General features: G+C 32.8%; 1 protein-coding gene across 6 annotated transcripts in view; it reads left to right on the top strand.

Annotated features, from left to right (window-relative positions):
* Nucleotides 1-25,414, top strand: part of GRIP1 (glutamate receptor interacting protein 1) — a 773,529-nt gene that overhangs the window by 230,442 nt on the left and 517,673 nt on the right. The window lies entirely within an intron of this gene.

Genomic DNA, 25,414 nt, shown 5'->3' on the forward strand with positions numbered 1-25,414 from the left:
CCTTGTTCTTCTTTCATCTAAAGCTAATCACTGATCCCTAAACTTCATAATAAGATCCTATTGCTTTATTATGTCTTTGGTAGTTTCATCTCATGCCTGAATGCCCACGTCAGGCTCCTGAACTTCTACTAAAGATAGCAATCTTGTCTGTTCAAATCTTTGCCTCTCGTGTTTGTTTTTAGCAGGAAGATTTATCACATGAGAAAATCTGATTTTTCAATCTCATGTCAGCAACCTTTCTCATCATGATATATTTTGGGAATTAAAAAATATGTGTTTGATATATGTGTGTGTGTGTGTGTGTGTGTGTGTGTGTGTGTGTATTCCAGAGTACATATCAACCTGGGTGGCCCCAGATGACAATTTTAATTAGATGAAGCAGAAAAAAAATCTTTATATCCAGTATCATTCAGGAATGGGAGGAAATAAATTTATGAAGTCAAGGTTTAAGAATTTATGTGTCTCTCATTCCAAAACAGACATCATTTAAGTATCTCTCATTACAAAAAAGACTCAGAGATAATTTTTTTGTGTGTATACATAGATATATGTTATATATATGTATGCCATGGTATGCTACACTGAGACACATACATAGCTGTATACTGTCACACTCACAACAAAAATAGTGACAAATGCATTTAGCTATATAAAATGTAGGGAAATATTGAAGTTTGTATTAAAAAATAAAATTTATGAAAAATTTTAGTTCATTTTTTAAAAACTCAATTCAAAAGCAATTATTTTAGGCTGGGCCCAACTCAGGACAGTCTCCTGGTAGATTAGGTTCATTATCGGAACAAAATTCATCAGCCAGAAATCAATCAGTTAATACAAGGGACTTCATGAACAGAGAGGTTAGTAAACAAGAGTTGGCACTGAGGACATTGTGAGCTGATTGAAGGAATCCTGAAGAGGCTTCTTTGCTAGAGTTGCCCCATTTAAACATTAATGAGAACCTGGATATTCTAATGGTTGTTTTGAACTTAAAGACACCAACAGCCAACAGCCTGAGTCTTTAGGAGACTAAAGGGGAGTCTCAGTGACTTTTAAGGAAAAATTAATCTAATTTGAGGGGAGGGAGGTATATTACTCCTATCATGGAAAATCAATTTGAAAAATTACACATTGGAATTAATTTAAAAAAACAAACATTGGAAGTGTAAATTGTACATACATTGCAATTTGAACACTTAAAATGAAATGCAATCTCAAAAGGTTAAAAAGTGAATTAAAATCAGTGTAGCTAATTTTGTAAAACATTAAAGTTTACTTTTTCAAAATATGAATCCATTTTTAAAGCTTAACTTCATTTTTAAAGATTTTTTCCCTACACTGATTGCCTAGATTGCAAATAGGTTTTAATGCTGTGGTACCATTGCAATTAGCACTTGGGCCATAATATGGATGCATTTTTTTAAAAAAAATTTTTATTGATATTTTCTATTACATCATCATAGTAAAGCCAGTTTTTCCTCAAGAAACATCTTTTTTTGAGAGGAAAATAATTTAATACAACTTATTGAGGAAAATAATTTGATACAACTTATTAATACATTGAAAAAGTTTGCAACTATGTGTAACACTTGTGAACTATCCACCTCCATGAAGGAGTCATTTGGGAGTATCTTCTCATAAATTATCTTTCAAGTTCTACTTGATTTTTATAATTTTGTTACATTTACATTTGATTTTGGATGGGATGTCATTTACTATGCATAGTTTCTTCATGTCTGCTAACTTCACTCTACATCCGTTCATGTAACTCTTTCCATGCTTCAGTCTTCATTACATATGATAATTTCTTTTAAAGTGAAGAATATTGGAATATTGCTTGTCCTTTCATTTGGAAAAGTAGAAATAGAGTAGATTCTTACTTATTTGTTAATGGAATTGACTTAATCATATTGCTTGACAAAAAGTGAACAGTTAAGTTAAAATGATACATCCCTATCTCCAAAAAATATTCTGAATTAAAAAAAAATATTGACATAGATAGATGCCCTGTGTACTCAGAAAGTAATAAGTGCCTGGGCAAACTTAGATCTATTATGAGCAAAGAATAAGAATCAGGATTTTAGCTTAGACTCTGCCACTAACTATTTTTAGTCAGATGACTGGGAAAGTCACTTCATTTGTGAGCACTGGCCCCAGTCTCCTTAGCTCTGTAAAATGAAGAAGCTGTTGTATAGAATTTCTAAGTTCCCTTTCAGTTATAAAATTCAGTGACTCAGAGGAGCTAATTAGATACTGCTGCTTCTGACAGCCCTTAAATGAAAGCATCAGGAAACAGAGGTCTCAGTTGTGCCAGTCTCTGTCTATGCTATAAACAGAAAATTTTATTATTAGTATCAGCCTCTTATCAGGCTAATATCTAATAAAATATTTCCTACTTTAGTGATTATTAGGTTGAAAGTGTGTGTGTGTGTGTGTGTGTGTGTGTGTGTGTTTATTTGAAAGAGAACAACAGAGTCAAAAATAAAATCCAATTGGCAATCTCTGTGTAAGAAGAAAAAGTTATAAAATTTGTTGTACTCTTTCAATGTACTGGAATCTTTTTGTTTTGCAGGAGTGCTTTCAATGATAGGATCACTAATAGAGTCATGACATGGTTTGTGAGAAGTCTGGACAAGCATACTCATGTAATAGCCACTGTATCATTGTTTGAAAACTCACATAAAGTGTATTGTAGAGAAATATAGTGCAAGAGGGAACTTGGGGGAGTAATGCTTCCTATATAGGGAGAAATGTGCACACATATTCAACAGCCTGAACTTAACTAATGGCAATAATTTTTCTTTAAAAGAAAATAATATTAGTTTTACTGTTTATTTTAATCTCTTATTTTAAATACTTATTAATGTATTTTGTTTACATAAATTATTAATATCTTTTTTTTCATGTTAAGGCCTTTTATTTTTATTATTCTCTCTTCTCTCTGAAAACCATCATTTATAACAAAGAAGAAGGAAAAAAGTTCAGTAAAACAAACCAATCCATCAATAAAGTTTGAAATTATATTTCATATTCTATACCCAAAGATCTTCACCTTTATAAAGAGAAGAGGAGATTCACTGTCTTACTTTCTTTTGGTTAGGTCAAGTTTGGTCATTATTTACAAACTGAAGCATACTTTTTAACTTTATTTTTTTGAGGTTTTTTTGGGAGGGAGGGATGGAGAAGATCTATGTTTTATTTTACAGCATGGCTTTCATACAAATGTTTTGTCTAACTTCACATGTGCTTTCCCAATGAGGGGTAGTAGAAAGGGGGAGAATCTGGAACTCAAAGTTTTAAAAACAAATGTTAAAAATTGTTTTACATGTAGCTAAGAAAATAATTTTTAATTAAATGGGAAAAAAGTTTGGCCATTATTTCACAGTATTCCGTTTTGATTGTACTGTTGTTATTTGTACTTTATGTTGTAGTCACTCTGTGTGTGTCTGCACAAGTGTGTGCACTTGTGTGTCTGTATATATATATATATATATATATATGTATATATATATATATATATATATATATATATAATTTCGTTCTATTTCTCTTTTCTCCCTGGATCATTACATATGTTTTCCTATACTTATCAATGTTCATAGCACTCATCATTTATTACAAGTAACATTATTTAACTTTCATACACTGTTCTCTGTTTAGCTATTACCTTGACTAATGAGAATTGACTTTGATGATTCCAGTTCATTACAACAATGAAAAATGCATAAATATCTTTGTGTGTATTGTGTTGGACCTTTTTTTTTTTTTTTTTTTTTTTTTAAATCATCAACCTCCTTGGTGATATAGCCTTAGCAGTGAGATCCTTGGATCAAAGACTATGACATTTTAGATATTTTTTTATATAACTGCAAATTGATTTTCAGAATTCAGATCTTTCTCAAAATGTATTAATATTTCTATCTTTCTACAATCCCTCTAATATTATTTCTACCATATTTGGTTTTTGCCAGTTAGGTAAGTATTTGATGAAAGATTAGAGTTGTTTTGATTTGCATATCTTTTAGTCTAATATTTTAGATCATTCTTTATATGGTTGCTTATAGATAAAAATTATTCTTTTGATGATTTTGTTTATATCCTTTGACTTTCTGTCTCTTGAGGATTTTGGTCTTATATATTTTGTGTTAGTTTTCCACATATCAACTATTAGACCCCTATTGAAGATATTTGATGGAATTTTTTTCAATTTTACATAATCAATATTTTTCATGTTATATCCTCTGATCCTTTTCATTGTCTAGTGGTACTAGAATTCTTTATCTCTGGATGTGGAAGCTATCCCTAATTCTCTAATTTGTCTATGAAATAAATTTATATCTAGATCCTGTATTAATCGAAGGTTGTTTATGTACATGGTATGGGATGTTGCTCTAAATACAGTCTCTGCCAACTCTTTGTTGTATTTAATCTCTTTGTTTTTCTTGGCAAAATTTTTATGCAATCTATAGGATTGCAACCAAAATCTATAGTTTTGCTGATAAAATTCTGGAATAATGATGATTTTATTTATTTATTCTGTATTCTGTTATTTTACTGTAATTATCATTTTTTATTTGACACTAGGATTCTCCAAGCAAACTATTGTGTCTTCTATAAAATGTATTTCTTTTTCTTCTCTTATTACCATAACCTGTACTTCTAGAACTATATCTACCATGTAATTATGGTGATTGTAGCTGTCCTGACTTTATCCTTAATCCTACTCAAAAAGCCTTTGGGGTCTCCATTATAAATTATGCATATTCTTGGTTTAAGTTACATAGTATTTATTTAAAGAAAATTATATTAAGATTATTCCTTTTTTCTTTTGCTTTTAATTTTTTTTAACATTAAAGAGTATTGCAATTTGTAAGAAGTTTTTCTAGGTATCTATTGATGTACTCCTGTTTTTTATTTTTATGTTGTTAATATGTTCTATTATGTTTATCATTTTTATTTTATATTTATCATTATGATATTATTGTTACACTCTTTATTATATTACAATAATTCTATACCAGTGTTTCATTCCTAGTATAAGTGCAGTCTGGTCAAATGTTTTTATAGACTATTTGCTAATATTTTATTCTATATTTTTGCATTTATATTCATTAGAGATATTGCATCACAGCTTTTTCATCTTGATTTTAACTCCTTTAGGGATAAGGATTATAACTGTCTCAAAAAAGGAAGAGGTATTCCTCATTCTTCATTTTTGCGGCAATTGATATATTATGAAATCTCTTTGTGGTCTGATGAAAAAGTAAATTGTAAGTTGATTATTAACACTTAGTGTTTCCTTGTGTTTCTTGTATTAATTCCAAGATATTGATATATTAATTCCTGAACTATTTATTAAGTACCTACCATGTCCCAGGTCCAGTGCTAGACATTGATGGAGATAGTTACTGTATTTAAAGAACTTATTCTGCTGGGTTGATAAGAAATTTGTTTCACAATAGGCTCAGTCTTCTCCCCAGAGTAGTACTTAATTTTCACTAATTATCTATTTCTAAACCACTTTTTCCTTACATAATACCTTTTTCTTTGTCTTTTCCTTTCTAGATCAAAAATAGAAAACACGGTAAAAACACTCTCTGTTTCCCATTGGTATGAATAACATTTTCTTCAAAAACCATAATAATTTCCTTTTGATCAGAGAAAAAAAGTTGTGTAGTAACCAGAGCACTTTTCTCTATCTACTTTTATGAATATTCAATTGCCATAAAAATCACTTTGCTAAGCTGTTAAGTTTTTTCTGCCACTTAGTCCAACCCTTTTCTTAAGAGGTCAAAACTTAGAAAAGAGGTTTGTCAGGGGCAGAGGAGGAAGAAGAGGGGAGACAAAAAATATGTGTGTGTGTGTGTGTGTGTGTATTACACATACATATATAAGATAAATAGCATGTATTAAAATAATTTATGTGGCAGTATATTAATTTAATTGATGAATTATTGCTAGATTTTAGGGCTAATGAGTACAGGTGTTCTCTTAACACACTTGTAGCCTAAATATAGAGGGCTAGGTAGTACAGTGGGTAGAGCTTCATATCTGGAATCAGAAGATCTGATTTCAAATTCAGTCTCTTAATTGCAAGCCACTCTAATATTTTGCCAGAAAATCCCAAATGGCATCATGAAGAGTTGGGCACATGACTGAATAGACCAAAAAAAAAAAAAAAAAAAAGCTCATTTGTTCTGTGTATTCTAATCATGCTAAGAACTTGATAGTTCAGAGCAACACACAAAAGAATTAATGATATTTTCATGCAAAATAATATGAAACAATAAACAAATAATATACTGAGTTGTGATCATCTGGAGGGGTTGAATTTTGAGCCAGATTTTGAAATAATAACTTATGATGAAAACCTCTACTTACATGTGCATTGGTGATTTAAGATTTACAGAGTGTTTTCATTGATATTTTATCATTTAATCTCCATTACAACCCTGAGAGGGAGTTAGTAAAATATAGTATTCTCTTTAGTTTACAGATGAAAAAAAATGAGATTTAAGGACATCAAGGATTTGCCTACAACTTAAAAAGTGTTCAAAGTAGGAATCAAATCCCAGATGATGATGATGATAATTCTTTGTGTTTACTATTGTTCCACAGATGAGTAAAATTTGTTTCTACTCAATAACAACACTGAATAAATATAATAAAATATATAATAGTCATTCAGTTAATAAGCATTTATTAAGCTCCTACTGTATCCTGGATACTGGGCTAAGTACAAAGGAATATCAATATAAGTTAATAGGAAGACAGCTCCTTCTCTCAAGGAGCTTACATTCTAATGGGGGGAGATGCAAAAAGGCAAATTAAAAAGGGAGAGAAGGCGGACTTAGAGACATAGTAGCTATGTAACAAAAATGTGGGATGATTGTTGTGGAACACTTTCTCAAAATAAAGGTTCTGGGAACAATTCAATTCATCAGTGGAAGAAAAGGGCATCAGGAACGGAGGCAGGAGGCAAAAGAGGCCTGGTGATATAATCCAGAAATGGCTCTTATGGGAGCTTTCCCCCAAATGGAGGCTTTGTGGAAAGCTGAGCCCAGAGAATGAGAACAATCATTTAATAATACTTAGCTCATTTATTTAGGCACTGAGGAGATCTATGGTGTTAATTTCATCTATATTCCCCATACTGACACAGTTTACAATCCCCTTCACATCTTTGTAAATGATCTTTATGAGTTGCTGTGGCCAAAAAAAAATTAATGGTTCATAGTTAACCCTCTTATTGGGGATAAGCTTCACCATATTCTCCAAATCTCTTGGAAATAATAAAATAAAGTAAAAATTAAAACCAGAACCCCTAAACATCAAATTTAGGAGGGCACCAATTGAAATGTTTTAAATTCAAAGTATAATACCAGGTCATATATATTTTTGCATCTTCCCTAACACTAAGCAAAGTGCTTGCAAATTGTTAATAAACATTTGCTGAATTTGAAGGTTAACCTGGCAAAGCCTGTAAGAATACAAGATTCCATTTTTTCCATGATGAAGCATCAGATTAGAATTTTGGTGGAGGAACAATAATAATAGTTAACATTTATCTAGTTTTTTAAAGAACATTTTACAAATATTATCTAATTTGATTATCCCAGCAATCCTAAGAAATTGTTTGTCCTTCATTTTCAAAGTGGACCAGTGACAACATAGTGTTTTAACTTGCATGTGAATTGGAATTAAGTGAGGCAGAGTTGTATTGCTATCACTCATACTTTTTCAGTCATCAGAGTTCAATGGCAAGATGAAAATTGGGATTACTGATGATGACTCAGTATGCAGTGCATGATCATGACATCTTCAATGTCTAACCAAATTCTAAGTATTCCATAGCACCTACTTCAAGTTGCCTTCAGATTGTCCTCATCTGTCAATTTTGCCAGGGCAATTCTTCTTCTTCTTTCTTCTTCTTCTTCTTCTTCTTCTTCTTCTTCTTCTTCTTCTTCTTCTTCTTCTTCTTCTTCTTCTTCTTCTTCTTCTTCTTCTTCTTTTCTTCTTTCTTCTTTCTTCTTTCTTCTTCTTCTTTCTTCTTCTTTTTATTTACAGGTTATATGCATGGGTAACTTTACAGCATTAACAATTGCCAAACCTCTTGTTCCAATTTTTCACCTCTTACCCCCCCCCTCCCCAGATGGCAGGATGACCAGTAGATGTTAAATATATTAAAATATAAATTAGATACACAATAAGTATACATGACCAAACCATTATTTTGCTGTACAAAAAGAATCAGACTCTGAAATATTATACAATTAGCTTGTGAGGGAAATAAAAAATGCAGGTGGGCAAAAATATAGGGATTGGGAATTCAATGTAATGGTTTTTAGTCATCTCCCAGAGTTCTTTCTCTGGGCGTAGCTGGTTCAGTTCATTACTGCTCCATTGGAAATGATTTGGTTGATCTCGTTGCTGAGGATGTCCAGGTCCATCAGAACTGGTCATCATATAGTATTGTTGTTGAAGTATATAATGATCTCCTGGTCCTGCTCATTTCACTCAGCATCAGCTCATGTAAGTCTCTCCAGGCCTTTCTGAAATCATCCTGTTGGTCATTTCTTACCGAACAATAATATTCCATATTATTCATATACCACAATTTATTCAGCCATTCTCCAACTGATGGGCATCCACTCAGTTTCCAGTTTCTGGCCACTACAAAAAGGGCTGCCACAAACATTCGTGCACATACAGGTCCCTTTCCCTTCTTTATAATCCCTTTGGGATATAAGGCCAGGGGAATTCTTCACAAGCTTGGGAGAAACATCCTCCTAAGTCACTTTCAGTTTTAAGGCTGGTCAGCTACCCTAGACTTGGGTTTGTCTGCTGAGACAGTTTAATCAATAATGTGGACAATGTGCATTCTACAACTTTTTGGAGCCACAGGTAAGAGCTAAGAGATAGGTGGCCACAAAAATTAGATGAACAGCCCTAAAAAGGGCTGGGTGAGCCTTTATATCAGAGGTGCTAGTCTTCCATGAACATACCATATACTCTTGCTTAGGAAGTGGTATTATTATCCCCATTTTACAGATAAGAAAAATGAGGCAGAAAAAGGTTAAGTGATTTACCCACAATAATACAACTAGTCAATGTCCTGGGATAGATTAAGCTATGCTGCCTAAAAATTCTGGAAAAGTACATATTTCCAACTTTGATAAAATAATTAGAGTGGTGTGCTTTGAAAAGCTAAAAGTCACATAAATGTGAGATATTGATTATTATTGTTAATAATAATAGCAGTAATCATCTCTAATAATTTACAATAAGGGCTGAGTTACAGTTGACTGAATCATGCCATAGCCTCATAATGTGTATGGAAAACTGGAATGAAATCATCTTTAGCACCCTTCCTACTGATTTACTCTTATTCATATTGAACTTTAAGTAATTTTAATTTGTTTAACCTTCCAGTCTTAGGAATTTAATTCCAATGATATTCATGGCAGGGTATAATTCACAACAAGTATTTTGGACTCACTAATGTCTACAGAAAAAAGTAGTGTTAGAAAGAATATTAAGCTAGTATAAAATGATCACAGGTTTCAAGGACTTATAAATTAAAGCTTATAAGTATTAATCTGTTTCAATTATTACCTTGAAGGACAAGAATTTGGAGACTGGACCAAATACCATTTGGCCATGGGTTGCCATATCTTTGTGCAGGCTGTGAATATGTACTCTATCCAAATATACTAATTCAGTCCACAGGTTACCAGTTGTTAGTTTAACAAGTTGGGAGGGAGAGAGAAGAAAAAGGAAAATAAAAGAAAAAAAGAGAAAATGACACTATAATTTTATTATATATTGGAAAGGTATAACAAGTTGTACTTAATAAATTTTCATGTACAATCACCTTTTTCCCCCCCTATTCTTATATGTTATAGAAATACTTGTTTTATTCTTAAATTAAGAATAAAATAAATAAAAATTTAAAACATCAGCTACAAAATGATGTTTAATGAAAAGGAATTTTAAGTAATTTAAGTAAAATTACTTATCACTTTGTGGGTGGAAAATTCATTTGCATAGACAGACATTATTTAGGAGCAGAAGCTTGTTGCCAACTACCTTACTTACTCTTTCTCCTACTTTCCTCCAGGTGAGGAATAATAATACCTCCCAACCCTAAAAAGAATATCTTTCATACCTTTCTTAGAATAATCCTCTAATCACACTTTATCAGATAGATTTTTTTCCCCCACTCCTAGATAAGCAATGGTCATTACAAGCATCCAAACAAGATCACCATATAAGACCTGGTAATAGAAGTCTCCTCTTGAAACAAGTTGTTAAATGAATGGACTTAAGTTTTACTTTACTTTTTTATTTTTTCATTATTAATGAGGAGTAAATTGTCAGTGACACCCACAGAAAATGAGGGAATTGCCAATGAACAAACTGATGGTCAGATTATATGTCACTTTACCAGTGCTGGTGTTCCCTTTCTTCTCATTTATTGCCTCTTTTGTTTTTTAGCTGCTGTATGCATTTGTTTATATGATTAAAATGAAACTGATAGAGATAGCATGTTATAGAATGTCAGTGCTAGAGAGGGCCTTAGAAATTATGTTGTCTAACTCCTCTATTTTTCTATTTATTCTAAAATTACTAGAATCAGCAAATTTTTAGTTAGAAGGATGTTATTGGGTAACCTGCTAATTTTGCAGATGAGGAAACTTGATCTTGGAGGTCATGTGACTGTAGATAGTAGCATGTCCAACACTCAAGTCCTATATAGATTACATAAATAAGTATTTAAGTACTTAATAAATGCTAGTTGCTATTGTTATTATTATTTCAATATTTAATTGTGGTAGAAATGGATTCCTGAGTTCTTGAAGGCTGTACCAGAAGTTTAACTGCAAATTTAACATGTTTATTAAGTATCTGCAAGCTTTATGGCTAGCATTGTGTTTTCTAACCTCAAACCTAATACTCTTTCCACAATATCAGTGATCCTCCTCAAAAAACATCTGAATAAATACAAATAAAAACAAACATATAAATCCATGAGTACCAAGTGTTCAGCAATTTGTTTAAAAATAAACTTCATTGCTTTTGACAAAACAATGGCAACGATGTCTATTTTTCTATGTTTCCCTTTCTCTTTTTTTCCTGATTTTTGGGGGAGGTTTTGTTATTCTCCCTATATTTTACATAATTATAGTAAATATGTATATCGTTCTAATATTGCTCCCTTTAAAATATCCTACTTCATATCCCTTTAAAATTACCCTACAAAGAGTAAGCCCTCTTATGTTCTCTCTGATGTTCATGTTCATTCTTAAATTATTAGTTAATTTGATGAGAGGCAACATGGGCATAGTGGGCAGAGACTTAGCTTTGATCTGAGGAGGGCCTGATTTCAAGACCTGCCTCTGACATATAGTAGACATGTCACTTGGTAAGTCACTTGACTTCTTAGGGATCCATCTTGCAGAGAAGGTGGCAAACTGTATTGGTAGCAGGAATTTTCAGCCCTGGGAGTTTAGTATAGCAATGAAATTACAAGTCTAGTCTCTATTTCCCCTCCCCATCTTGTCTGTATATATATACATATACATGTGTTTGAGCATTTGTACTTCTCTCATACACACACACACACACACACAGAGTGAATACCTCATGTATACATAAATATCTATATACATGTATATCTCTATACCTGTATTGTATCTATATTTCTACAAATACAAATATATAAGTGTATATGCCATGTATATATAAACATCTATATACACATGTATATCTGTGTGTATACATATACATCTCCATATAGTTCTATAACTATCCATCTTGATACATATACGCCCCTATGACTGTGTACCTCATGTATACATAAACATCTATATACATGTATATCTCTATAGCTACATTGTATCTATATTGGTACAAATAAAAATATATGAGTGTATATGTCATGTATATATAAACATCTATGTACATGTATATCTCTATAGCTACATTGTATCTATATTGGTACAAATATAAATATATGAGTATATATCATGCATATATAAACATCTACATATACATGTACATTTTTATGTACATATATACACATCTTCGTACAGTTCTATAGCCATCCACCTTGATATATATATATATATATATATATATATATACACACCCATATATGAGTGTGTACATCATGTATACATAAACATCTCTCTCTCTATGCACACATGTAACTCTACATATGTGTGTATATATATATATATATATATACATACATCTCTAACTATGTATATACATTTATACACACCTATATTTCTATAGCTATGTAGATATATGAGCATGCACATTTATATGCATATGAACACATATAATGATACATGGGCATATACACATATTTGTGCATGTACCTACATGTATCTGTATATATGTTGATGTACATGCTTAAACCATGTACATCTATATATACGGGTGTACCTATCTGTATACATACACATCTCTGTATATATCTTCATGTCTATATGAATATACATTCCATATATGTGTGCGAAAATCTTTGTATACACATGTATATATAATGTGTGTATACATCTGTGTCTATACATAGACATATGAAGGCATACATCATATATGTGTATATATCTATACACATATATGTCTCTGTGTCTTTTGACTTATGATTTCATAAAGTATAGGAAGCTCTAGGTGAGAAGATTCCCTTTACTCTGGACATTGGCAGGTATTCTCCAATATAAGGTCTTAGAAAGATGACATGGTGTATTGCAACTTTAAGTAATTTATTAGGGTTTCACAGCCTATATGTCTCAGAGAAGGGCTTGAACTCAGGTCTTTTTGAATTTATCCTTGTCATTTTCTCTGTCTGTTATATCCAAGATATCAGCTATGGGGTCTGCAGGTGCCCTGCAAACTTCTAGAATGCAGGGAAATAAGATTAAAGTGTAATTAGAAAAGGTTTAACAAAATAAATAAAAATAAAACCCAACACAGATCATGCCCATTTGTGGTTTTCTAACTCAATCTGCACCATCAGGGATCCATTTCTATTTGGGTTTGCCTCATCTGAATTACTCCCTACTGCCTCCTTTATTTCTTAAAAACAATAATATTCCATTCCATTCATATACAACAGTGTTCAGGCATTTCACAGCGGCTGCACATGTGGGCTATTGCCAGCTCCTGTTGCTATTATAAATAAAACAGCTTTGAATGTTTAAGTATAAACAGATTTTTATTTCTGTGTAATAATATCCTTAAAAGAGAGTTCTTATAGTAGGCTCACTGAGGCAAAGGATATGAACAGTTTCATGGACCTATAATCTACTTGGTAAAGACATTCCCATGACTGGTGTAGACTGGACAGATCTTGATTTGCTCTTGAATTCTCTTTTAAAAATTATTATTATTATTATTATTATTAGCCACAGGTTTTTTGGAAACAGGCTAAAAACTGTGTGGTTCTTAGTCCTAGCTGGCCCTTTTACTCCCACCCTGCCACTATCACAGAAGCAGAAGAGGGTCATACAGAACTAAGCGTCATTTAGCCTTTCAATCAGTTTTGTATTTGGTCATGGGTAAATATTCATCATCCAGAAGCCATCCTCATATTGATGCTTTTTTCCCTACTTAGTTAGCCACATCCCCAGATAACATATAGAATATGACTTCCCGACTACATTCTTAAAACTTTCTAGAACTGGAAGCCTGGATGACCTTCCTCATGGATAGGTCTCTATATACATGTATATCTCTATAGCTACATTATATCTATATTGGTACAAATATAACGATATGAGTGTATATGTCATATATACATAAACATCTATGTACATGTATATCTCTATAGCTACATTTTATCTATATTGGTACAAATATAAATATATGAGTGTATAACATAAATGTGGCCACATAAATGTGGCTTTAGAATTAGACTTCGCCTTCACAGGTATTCCTTCACAGGTATTCAACACAGGGTCCAGATGTGGGCAATTGTATTATGTGTGAAGAGAAATTGAAATAGAGGGAGGAAGAATCACTCAGCTTCATTCTAATCAGTCTTTGGTATTTTCTTCTTCACTTATGATAGACTTATTAATAAATGCTTTTTTAAAAAGTGGATTTGAATTTTACCTCCATTTTGTGAATGAGGGAGAAGGATAGGGCAGGAGAAAACTCATGGTTGTTTAATGAAAAGGATCCACAGTTCAGAGCCAGACAAAGTAATACAGAAACTCAGAACAGACCCAATAACTAACTAAATTGGGGTGCTGCTTGTGTGAATATTTAAGATGTGTCCTGAATATTGATAGCATGCTAGATTTTAGAACTCCAAGGGACCTCAGGGGCCTTGGAATCAAATCCCTTTATTTTATTCTTACTTATTAAATGTTTTGCCCAGAGGCAAACACTTAGTAATTTCCTGGAAGGAATAGAACTTTTAAAAGGTAGCAAGATTAATGAATATTCAAAATTTGATGGAAAATTGCTGCGCTGTAAAAAATGATGACTAGGTTGATTCTGGAACAACATGGAAAGATTTGTATGAAATAGCAAAAAGTGAAATGAGCAGATCCAAGAGTACATTGTATACGTTAATAGAAGTATTGTTTGAAGAATAACTAAGTTATTCTGCAAATTATAAATCCCCATATCAAATATAAAAGATCTATCAAGAAGATGCTATCTACCTCCAAAAAAAGAACTGATAAATAGAAATATATGTAGTATGGTTTTACATGCATATATGTATATACATATGTATGTGTGGGTATGTATGTATATACAAGCAAATATACTTATATATACACATATAAGTATATATATGCATGCATGCATACATACACATGTATGTATGTAACTGTCTATGTGAGTGTGTGTAAAATGATGGTCTTTTCTAGTACTGGGTGAGGAGAGAAGGAAGGAGACAGTCCAGAAGACAGTCCAAAATTTAAAATGTAACAAAAACAATAAATTAAATTAAAAACATGTAGGATTTGAGATTCTTTTTCTTTGTTTTAATTCAAATTCATGATATTCTAAAAGCTGAATTTAGGAAGGAAAACAATGAATTTAAGAAGGAAGCAATAAAAAGCTTTCTGAGCAATTTTTTCCCCAACAAAATTTTTAAGTTTTTTTGTTTTTATTTTCCCAGAGGTTTTTCTTTTCTTCTTTGTTGACTGTAGATTTGGCTGTAGTAATATATTTAAAACCTCACATTCTAAGTAGCTGCAGTAGTATTCAAAATAATAGAATAGTTGAAAATTAAATTCCATTATGCTTATATAAAATAACATTTTCCTAACTTCCAAAGTCATTTTAAGCACCCATTCCTTCCAAGTCCTTGGCAATCATCGAAATTCTGAATGCTAGAAGGAAGCTTAGTTACATTTATAGCCTCTATCATAATTTTCATGCCAGAGATGTAGGTAGTATGTAACATTTTGTATCTATTTTAAACCTCAAGTAAAGAATAAATCACTTATTACCAGTTCTTTTAAGGCTAATGGCCTTGAGTTTTATAGCTAGGCCTCCAGTTATCTTTATGAAATCATGGTTCTTGTAGGAGAGAGTTATGCTATTCCCCTAAGAAACAATTTTTTTGTCTGTACTCTGGTCATATATAGTTCTCTGATTTGCTATGATGTATGTACAGGACTTAGCATAGAATTACACACAGAAAAAAATGTAAATTAAATTCTTTTGATGATCTAACTAGTATATGAAATACAGATATAAATAGTTAAAAGATGGGTCCAATATCAATTGGGTACCAATTCTTAATGATGTGACATTACTAATGATGGTTAATTATGTGTTATAGTCATAGAGTGCATAACCTTTAATTGGGATAGACTTTAGGTAACATAAATTTCTCCCGTGTTGTTATTTCCCTTCTCTTTCAAGTGTGAACTTTTTACTGAAGAAAAAAAAAATCTTCCAAGCTGACTTTTGAATCTATAAGTCTTCTTGTTTCTTTGGACCATCTTAATGTGTCTGATTTTCTATTTAATGATAATAATGTCTTTATTGTGAACCTCTTAGCATTTAGGAATAGCATCCTATCCTCTTTTTATGTTGGACTCTGGGTACCTCTGCTACTGTTAACATTATGGGAATCATTGCTAATGCTATTAACATTTGAAAACCTGTCAGCCTTTTAGAAAGTATGAAACATTAGATCTTTATAATGGCTAAAGATCATTTCTCTGTATTCTTCTGGAAAGCACATGACTCTTAGCGGAATTAGAATTGGGTACACCTGGGATTTACCTAGTAAATGTTAGTGAAGGGCTCTTTCAGAATTTCTGTTTATTCACTGTTTTCTTTTTAAAACATTAAGAAAAATTTAAATCCCTTAAAAAAAAAAAACATTAGTTAGACTTGTATGAAATGATCCAAATGGGAGTGAAAAGGGAAGGACTTTTTTGGGTTTTTCATATATAAAGCCATATATATTCAGTCAACAAGAATTTTTTAAGTGTCTAAAATGTGCTAAATTCTCAAAATACAATGACATAAAACAGTTCCTTTCTTCAAGGAGCTTATGTTCTATTAGTGAAACAACTCATATTTATAAGGAGACCCAAAGCATATGCAAGATAAATATAAATTTTAGGAAGATAGGAGTAGCTAGGAGATGAGAAAAAACCTCAGGGCAAGAGGAGACATTTGAACTAAGGTTTGGAGGAATCCAGAGATTCGAAGAGGCTGAACTGAGCTGAAAAAGGAAAGCTTTTGTGGCATGGAAAGATAGTCTGGGCAAAGGTATGGAGACAAGAATTGGAATGCTTCTTCCTACGTAGAATACACACACAAACACATACCCTTTCCCATCAATTCTGCTTCTTCCTTTTTGGAACCCTACTTTTCTGTTCCTTGGTAAAAAAAGAAGAAAGCAATATCTGGATTCACTAATGTCTACATTATTGGTTCTAATAAATATCTCACTGGTAAGTAGTCTGTAGTTATCAGAGTTATCACTGTAGTTATCACTTTTTTATTTCCAGTGTTGCTCCTATTTAGCAGGCTTTATTTTGGCAGGTCAAAGACCAGAGATGTAATTTTTCATTGAATTTTTTGTGTTGTGCAGGTGTTACCAATTGCATGGGCTTGGGGAGAGGGACTTGCCAGAAGAGTAAAGCAAATGATGATGATAATTTCAGTTTAAGTTTCATATGTTATATAACAAGTAAACCTCTTATCTAGAAGATCTCTTCTTTAGAAGTTGTTGATCAACAGTCATTTCAAAGAACTGTAGAGTAGTCTACTAGACATTATTTGGAGTACATATCAAGGAGACCAAGGAAGTTAGTGTAATACAATGGACCTAAGTGTCATGGAAGATGAAATTCCATGGAATTCCATGAAAGAAAAAATTCCAAACCAATACCCAGAACTTGTATGGTTAACCATTTTTTCTATTAACCGTTTTTTCTATTAATTTACTAAGGCAGCCCAGAAACAAACAAAAACAACCCAACTCTCTAGGTGCAACCAAGAAAATAAGGTAGTATAGCTGGATTTAGTTTTTTTTGTTTGTTTGTTTTTTGGGTTTTTTTTTTTTTGCTAGATTTTTGTTTGTTTTAATTTAATGTGATAAAACAGTAATAACAAATAATAAAAGTTAGTATTCACATGGCATTTTAAGGTTAGCAAAGCATATCAAAAACATTATCTCATTTAATCTTCATAATAATTTTGCGAAGCAGGTGGTGCTACTATTATCCTCATTTGACAGATGAAGAAACTGTGGCAGGTGTTAAGTAACTTGTTCTGGGTCACACTGATGAGGTCATGGGTAATTAGGTGAGCTGGCAGAGAAAGTCTGATATACTGATAAGATTATATATTCCTTGAAGCAAGCAGGGAAGATCACCATGGGGATTAGCTCAGCCTTAAAGTCCCACCCCATGTGGAGGTATTGTTTAGCCCCACTTTATGGTATTTAATCAGAAAGCCAAGTTATGATGTCATATCCCTAGGGTCAAATTTCCTTTCTCCTGGCTAATTGTGAGTTCCACTGGGGAATTTGTCTTTTCCTTTGTTTACTGTTTAAAATCCCTTTCTTTGCTAACTGTAAGCTTTCCCAAATCTGTTTCATGTTTACCACTTCTGGTGTCTATTTTACCTCTTCATTTTGTCTATAACTTCGTCTCATAAATAAAGGTACCTTTTGGCAAAGAGAATGATATTGTAAATTCTTTACATGTTCCCTATGCCTTGCGCTTCATATTTTGAACTAGGAATTGCTCCCAACCCTTATCATTTGGTACCAACCTCACCAAAATCACATACTAGTGTTAAGGTTGGGAAAGGGGAACCCACAAGTTTGGGGTCACAAATCAGTGTTATGAAGTGTCTCAAAAAAATTTGCAGGCTTGAATCCACTTCCTAGTCAAGAGGCAGAGTTTATTGTAATTGTAATGCCATTACAAGCAGACTAAATTCCAAGAAAATTTAGCAAAGTCCTAAGAGAGAGAAGACCCCTTTATCCAGCTTTCTATCAATTACATATTAATTCTATGGCTCAGAGGAATGGTCTCCAGAATTTGATTATCATTGACCAACAGATTATCTGTCTGACAGTCAGCAATGACTGTGGTCTATTTACTATTGTCTCAGGAGTTTGATCTGTGGGGCTATTCTGAGGCCAGAAGCTATCCGATTGAGGAATATTCTATGCAGAACCAGACAGATTGGGCGCGGGCATTTCCTGAAGTAGAGTCCAAAGCCAAAAGATTTAGGTTGAGTGATTTAACAGAAGCCCCTCTAAGATCAGGGGACCACAAAATCATATTATAGCACTAGAATGTGTTTGAGACAAGATTTGAAATCAGATTTTCCTGAATACAAGTTCAACATTCTAGTCATATTTACTATGTCACTTTGAGTCATTTTTTAAATCATGTCCAACCCCTTCATGACTCCAAATGGATATTGAAGTAATTTGCAATTTCCTTTGTCAGTTTATTTTACAAATGAGGAAACTGAGGTAAACTAGGTTAAGTGACTTGTTCAGGATCACAAACTAATAATAGTCTGAGACTGGATTTGAATTTACAAAGATGAGTCTTTCTGTGTTAGGATGGGTGTTCCCACTGCCCACCTAGCTCCCAGATTAAAGCCGTCAGAGTAGTAAACTTATGCATCCGGGTCAAGTCTCAACCACTCTCCAAGAGCATGTCTGAAGTATATAATTCTTGCTACTTGCTCTTAACAAGAACAACAACGAATTTGCAAGTTTTAGGATGTTCCCCTTAATTTGCATAAAATTTTATTTTTTCCTTTAGATTTAAAAAATTTTACTCTTCTCATTTTTATATCATTTAAGCAGAATGTGCAAAAGCAGGCATTATTATTCATTGTATATCATTTGCTATTCATTCACATATTCACTTATTTTGAATACATTTGTGTACCTGCTGGGAGTTCTGAGGAAACAAATGATCCAATTATACTTGGACCAATTAAAACATTTAAAATGTACCTAAGATTTAAAACCTGAAGCTCTATGCTAACTAAACAAATACTAGCCAAGTCTCAAAGCTACCTTATGTTGATCTCTTTCCTTTCTCTCCGTTCATTTTTATATTAATAGGACTTAAGGAGACCCCAAAATTCTGAATTCTGATTGACATTATCTACCACATCAATATAACATAAGGGTTATTTGTGACATGTTAATGATGAACTTCTCAGGACCATCATTCTCATTTAAATTTTAATTATGTTTTTTCTGGCCTATTGCAGTTGACTCAAACGTCAAACTCTTTGTAGTGGCTGTTCAGTTATTTTCAGTCTCTTCATTACCCATTTGGGGTTTTCTTGGTGGAGAGACTGGAGAGGTTTGCCTTTTTTTTCTCCAGCTTACTTTACAGATGGGAAAATTGAGGCATACAGGGTGAATTAATTTGCTAAGGTCACACAGCTAGTAAATGTCTGAGGCCAGACTTGAACTCAGGAAGGCCCAGCACTCTGTCAAGTGTTTCTCCTAACTGTCTAATTCTTTGTGTGTCTTTATATGTGTATTCAACCCTCTTTTATGTGGTTTAGGCTTAAAAGGGACTTCCTGAAATATTGTTCCTTCCATCCTTTCCTTCTTTCCTTTTCATTTCTCCCATTTCTCTCCTTTCTAAAATTCTGCAGAATTGAATCACACCTGCATTGTCTTATTTATATCCCTCTGTGACCCTTGAAAACTTCTAGATTCAAAAGGAACACCTGTCTCTTTCCCCCTTATTAGAATGTAAACCTTTCATTATTGTTTAGCCAGTTCCTAATGCTCAAATGTATTTGCCTTTCTATATTTCACTTGATGCCTTTGTTTGCATTTCAAAGCTTCATCCCAACGCTGGTCTTTTCATCAGGAATGCTTGAAAGTCCTCTATTCTATAAAACATCTATTTTTCCCTGAAGGGTTTCTATTCAGTTTTTCAGAGTAAAAAAATTTTTTTGAATATTTGTATTCCTGAAACCTAGTACAGTGACTAGCATCTGCTGCTAAAAAATATTTTTGTTGATTAATTCTTTGCTTTAAGTCTTTATCCTTTTGCCTGTTTAAAAATCATATTACTTTTATTATAGGTAGATCTGAATCTGGATCCTTGGTACTTAAAACAATTTCTTTCTGGTTGCTTGGATTCTTTTTTTTTTCTTTAAATCTGGATTTTGACTATTTCTGGGTTTCCCCTTCCCCCCAGTTTGTATTTTCTTTCAGAAGGTGAATGTGGTGAATTTGTTCTATTATATTTATTTGTTCTCCTGTTCTCATTTGACTTTGCAGATTTAAAAAAAAAAAGTTTCTTGAAATGACATAATGATTTTTCTTGTTTGATTATGGTATTCAGGAAGACCTATGATTCTTACATATTCTGTCCTTATTCTTATTTTCCATGTCAGTTTTGATAATAGATGCTTTATGTTGTCTTGCATTTTTTCAGTCTTTTGAATTTATTATAGTATTTTTTTTTTGGTTATTTCATGGATTCATTTAGTTCTGTTATCTCCATTTTGTTTTTCAGGAAAGTTTACCACCCAGTTTAAGCTATTTATTCTCCTTTAAATGTTTGTTGTTGTTCAGGCATTTGTCAGTCATGTACAACTCTTTGTGACCCCATTTGGGATTTTCTTGGCAAAGATACTAGAGCAGTTTGCCATTTTCTTCTTAAGCTCATTTTATAGCTGAGGAAACTCAGGCAAACAGATCTAAGTAATCTGCCTAAAGCCACATAGTTAGTAAGTGAAGCTGGATAAAAACTCAACAAGATGAATCTTTCTAAGTCCAGAGTTAGCACTCTATCCACTATGCTACTTAGCTGTCCAATTGACAAATACTGTTACTTAAATATTGTTAAGGGCCCAGTTTGTATTTACAAAACATTATCAAAATAATGTGCTCAACTGAAAAAAAAAACCTGGAATTAAGACTGAAGATATCTAGGTGGAATTTTGAACTCTGCCATTAACACGTTATGCCATCTTGGGCAAACCTCTTGTTTTCCATGGACCTCAGTTTCCTTATCTGTAAAAGGAGAAGAAGATTGGATGAGATAATGTCTCTCCCAGTTTTCTTTCAGTTCTAAAGACTCTTTGTATTTCTATACTTACCACTTAATATAGTGTTTAGCATATAGTAGACACTTAAATCTGAGTAATTAGAAAACTGATTTGATTTTAGTATTAAAAATATGCCCTGAAAGAGCAAATTATCTTTATTTATGTTGCAAATAAAGATTTCTTCTGTTTCAGTCATGAAAATGAAACATTCCTTGGATAGAACCAGCTACACTTAGCGAAAGAACTCTGGGAATTGAGAGTGAACCACTACATAGCATTTCTAATTCTTCTGTTTTTGATTTTCCTCACAGGTTAATTGTATGTTATTTCAAAGTCCAATTGTTTTTGTGCAGCAAAATAACTGTATGGATATGTATACATATATTGTATTTAACATATACTTTAACATATTTAACATGTATTGGTCCACCTGCCATCTGGGGGAGGGAGTGGGGGGAAGGAAGGGAAAAATTGGAACAAAAGATTTTGCAATTGTCAATGCATATATCTTGTAAATAAAAAGCTATTTTTAAAAAATGAAACATTCTTTAATCAGCACAAAGGACATTTCACAAAGCCTAGAGGGAATTTGGGGGCAGCTAGGTGGCATGGTATTCAGAGTGCTGCACCTGGGGTAACACATCTTCCTGAGTTCAAATGTGGCCTGAAATACTTACTGGCTGTGTGACCCTAGGTGAGTAACTTAACCCTGTTTGACTAGGTTTCCTCAACTGTAAAATGAACTAGAGAAGAAGGTGATAAACCATTCCAGAATCTTTGCCAAGAAAATTCTACATGAGGTTATAAAGAGTCAGACATAGCTAAAATGACTGAACAACAACAAAGGGGGAATTTGAAATATTAAACCTTTGGTTAAATTAATGAATTTTCCCAACCACATCAGCAGTGAAACACTTGCTATTGTAGTTTTGTGTGCATAGTAGGTATACAGTTACCATACAATGATATACCAAATATATTTTGTGCTAGTCCTAATTTATACAAAAAAAAAAAAAAAAGATAGCCTCTAGGCTTATTGTAGAAGTTGAGGTTTGAACTGAATCTAAAAGGAAAAAAGAAAATAAATAAAAATCCCCTTTTGGGATTAAAAAAAAATCACTTCTATAGTCTTCAGTTAGTAGAATGGGGTTCATTTGGTGGACTTGAAAATGGAAAATTCTAAGATACTGAGGAAAATAATCCAACTGAAGCCTACATAAAAATGAAAACAAAGAGATGTGCATTTGCAACTTGGATGGATGTCAGCTTTGTCAATATAATCACTGTGATTACAGATATTTTGCCCTCTGAAATTCCTATATTATCATTTGATAACACAGGATCATCAATTATATAGGCCTATAATTATTCAGTAGAGTCAGAGAGGTGAGATGTAACATCATTAAATTTTTAAGTATAGTTGCATTAAAACATGAGCTTTGACTTAAATCTTCTTCAAGAATGAATCAACAAATTAGTATTATTGTCATCTGCTATGTGCCAGATGGGTAGCTAAGTCACTCAGTGGTTAGAGTACCAGGCCTGGGATTAGGAAGACCCATTTTCCTGAGATTTGAACTCAGATATTTAGTAGCTGTGTGATCTTAGGCAAGTCATTTAACTCTGTTTACCTCAGTTTCCTTATTTGTAAAGTAAGCTGGAGAAATAAATGGCAATCTATTTCAGCATCCTTGCCAAGAAAACCCCAGATGGAGTCTCAAAGAGACTGAAACAACTCAATTACAACATGTATCAAATACTGTGCTGAGAGTTGATTGCTATCTAAAAGCTTAGTTTATCGGGATTAAGTTTATATACAATTAAAGATGAATACAAATTATCTATGAGGTGATTTGGCAGGAAACAAAGGGACTGAGGGCCATCAGAAAATATCTCGTGTAGGCAGTGCCTCTTGATCTGAACTTTGAAGGATGCTAGAGATTTTAAGAGGTAGAAATGAGGTAAGGGAAAGGGAAATTCTAGGTATTGGGGAATTGCTTATGTAACATACTGGAGGCTTGAGATGAGACTTGCTATTCAGCAGAGAAGACATTGGTGGAATGTAGAGTATGTGTAGGGGAGTATCTTGGGAAGGTAAGATGTGGTCAGATCATGAAGGACTCTCTAAACATCAAACAGAAATTCTATCTTCTGGGCAATAAGAGATCTCCTGGAGTTTTTTGACCTGAGGAATGCCATGCTCAAACACATGTATTAGGGACATCATTTGGGCAGTATTGAGAACTTGAAGCACAGAGCTCTTTTAGGAGATTCTTGTAGCCGTTCAGATGATTGTTGCTGAGGGTTTATATTCATACTAGGAATGAAGAAGTAGTTCTGTAAGCAAAAATAATAACAGATTGGATATGGAGGATGAAAGACCGTCAGAATGAAAATATGGCTCTGAAACTATCTATCTAGGTCACTAGGAAAATGATGGTTACCTTGATACAAATAAATAATATTAGAAAGAATGTTGGTTTGGAGAGAATAGAATTCTAGACTCATCCAATTGAAAATGTCTTATAGGTAAACTGGTGATGTGGAAATAGAATCCAAGAGATATATTAAACCCTAGGATAGATACATTGATGAACCATTCTCATAGAATTGACCCACTGGGAAAACAAGATGATCGAGAAAGAAGGCTTACAGAGCGAATAGAAGTGCAGAACCTTGGGGTACACCCACATTTAGAGTGTGGGATTCAGATGATGAGCTAGCAAATGAGACAGAGAAAGAGTGGTCATATAAGTAGAAGGAGTGCTGGGAGAGGATAATGTCAGAAAGGAGGGTATCCAGGAGAAGAAAGTGATCAGTAGTGTTAAATGCTGCAGAGAGTTCAAGAATAATGGAGCCAGAGAAAAGATCTTTGAATATGACAATTAAGACATCACTGGTAAGTTTGAAAAGAGTAGTTTCAATAAATAGTATGATGAAGTTAAGAAATCAGACTACCAGAGTCTCAGAAAAAAAAGGCAAAGAATGTGCCCTTTCCCCTCTCCTTTTGCCCTGGGTATTTGATTGTAAAAGGTGAGCCCTAAGACAAAAACACACAGAAGAGACATAAAGGAGGTTGAGAGGTAGACAAACAGGATAATTTTAGAATTACAATACTGAATTGTTATATGAATATATATGCATATATTTTTTAAAGTTGATTTTTGTTCTGTATTAAAAAAACAAGCTGTACATATTAGATATTCAGAAACTTATATCTTATATTTATATATGAAAATTATTATTTTTCTCAAGTTCCTAGTAAAAAACAACAGCAAAAAAATTAAATATTTTTAAATTGTCTGCTTTCAAGGGACTTGGCTAACTGGAACTACCGAGGGAGGAAAAAGACCTGCCCTCTCTTTTATATAAATTGAGTATAAAATATAAACAGATAAAGAAATTCAAAAAGCTGACTCTAGGAGGAAGCTAAGGCATTTCCGAGCTAAAAGTGAGGAATGAGGACATTTTAGCTATGTTGGACAGCCTATGCTAGTTTTGGAGAGAAGATGGACTGAATGTTCCTGGCAACAGAAATTAAGCGGCAAATTGAGCTAGAAAATTGGGAGGATGAAGGGGAAAGTGAAATAAATCTATGAAAGTAGGTTAAAGTGAGATTGTGAAGGGTTTTCAAATATAAAATAGATGTATTAGTCCTAGAGGCAAAAGGAGGCTGAAGATGTTTGATAGAGTTATAATAATATAAAATCAGATAATAAATATATGGTGCTTGTTACATAGTAATCACTGTATAAATATTAGCCATTATTAGTTTCAGTTGTGATATTTTAATAGTATCTTATTTTTTCCAATTATGTGTGAAGAATATTCAATATTCATTTTTTGTAAGATTTTAAATTCCAAATTT

Source organism: Sarcophilus harrisii, chromosome 5 (genome assembly GCF_902635505.1).
Source record: "Sarcophilus harrisii chromosome 5, mSarHar1.11, whole genome shotgun sequence".
Taxonomy (NCBI): domain Eukaryota; kingdom Metazoa; phylum Chordata; class Mammalia; order Dasyuromorphia; family Dasyuridae; genus Sarcophilus; species Sarcophilus harrisii.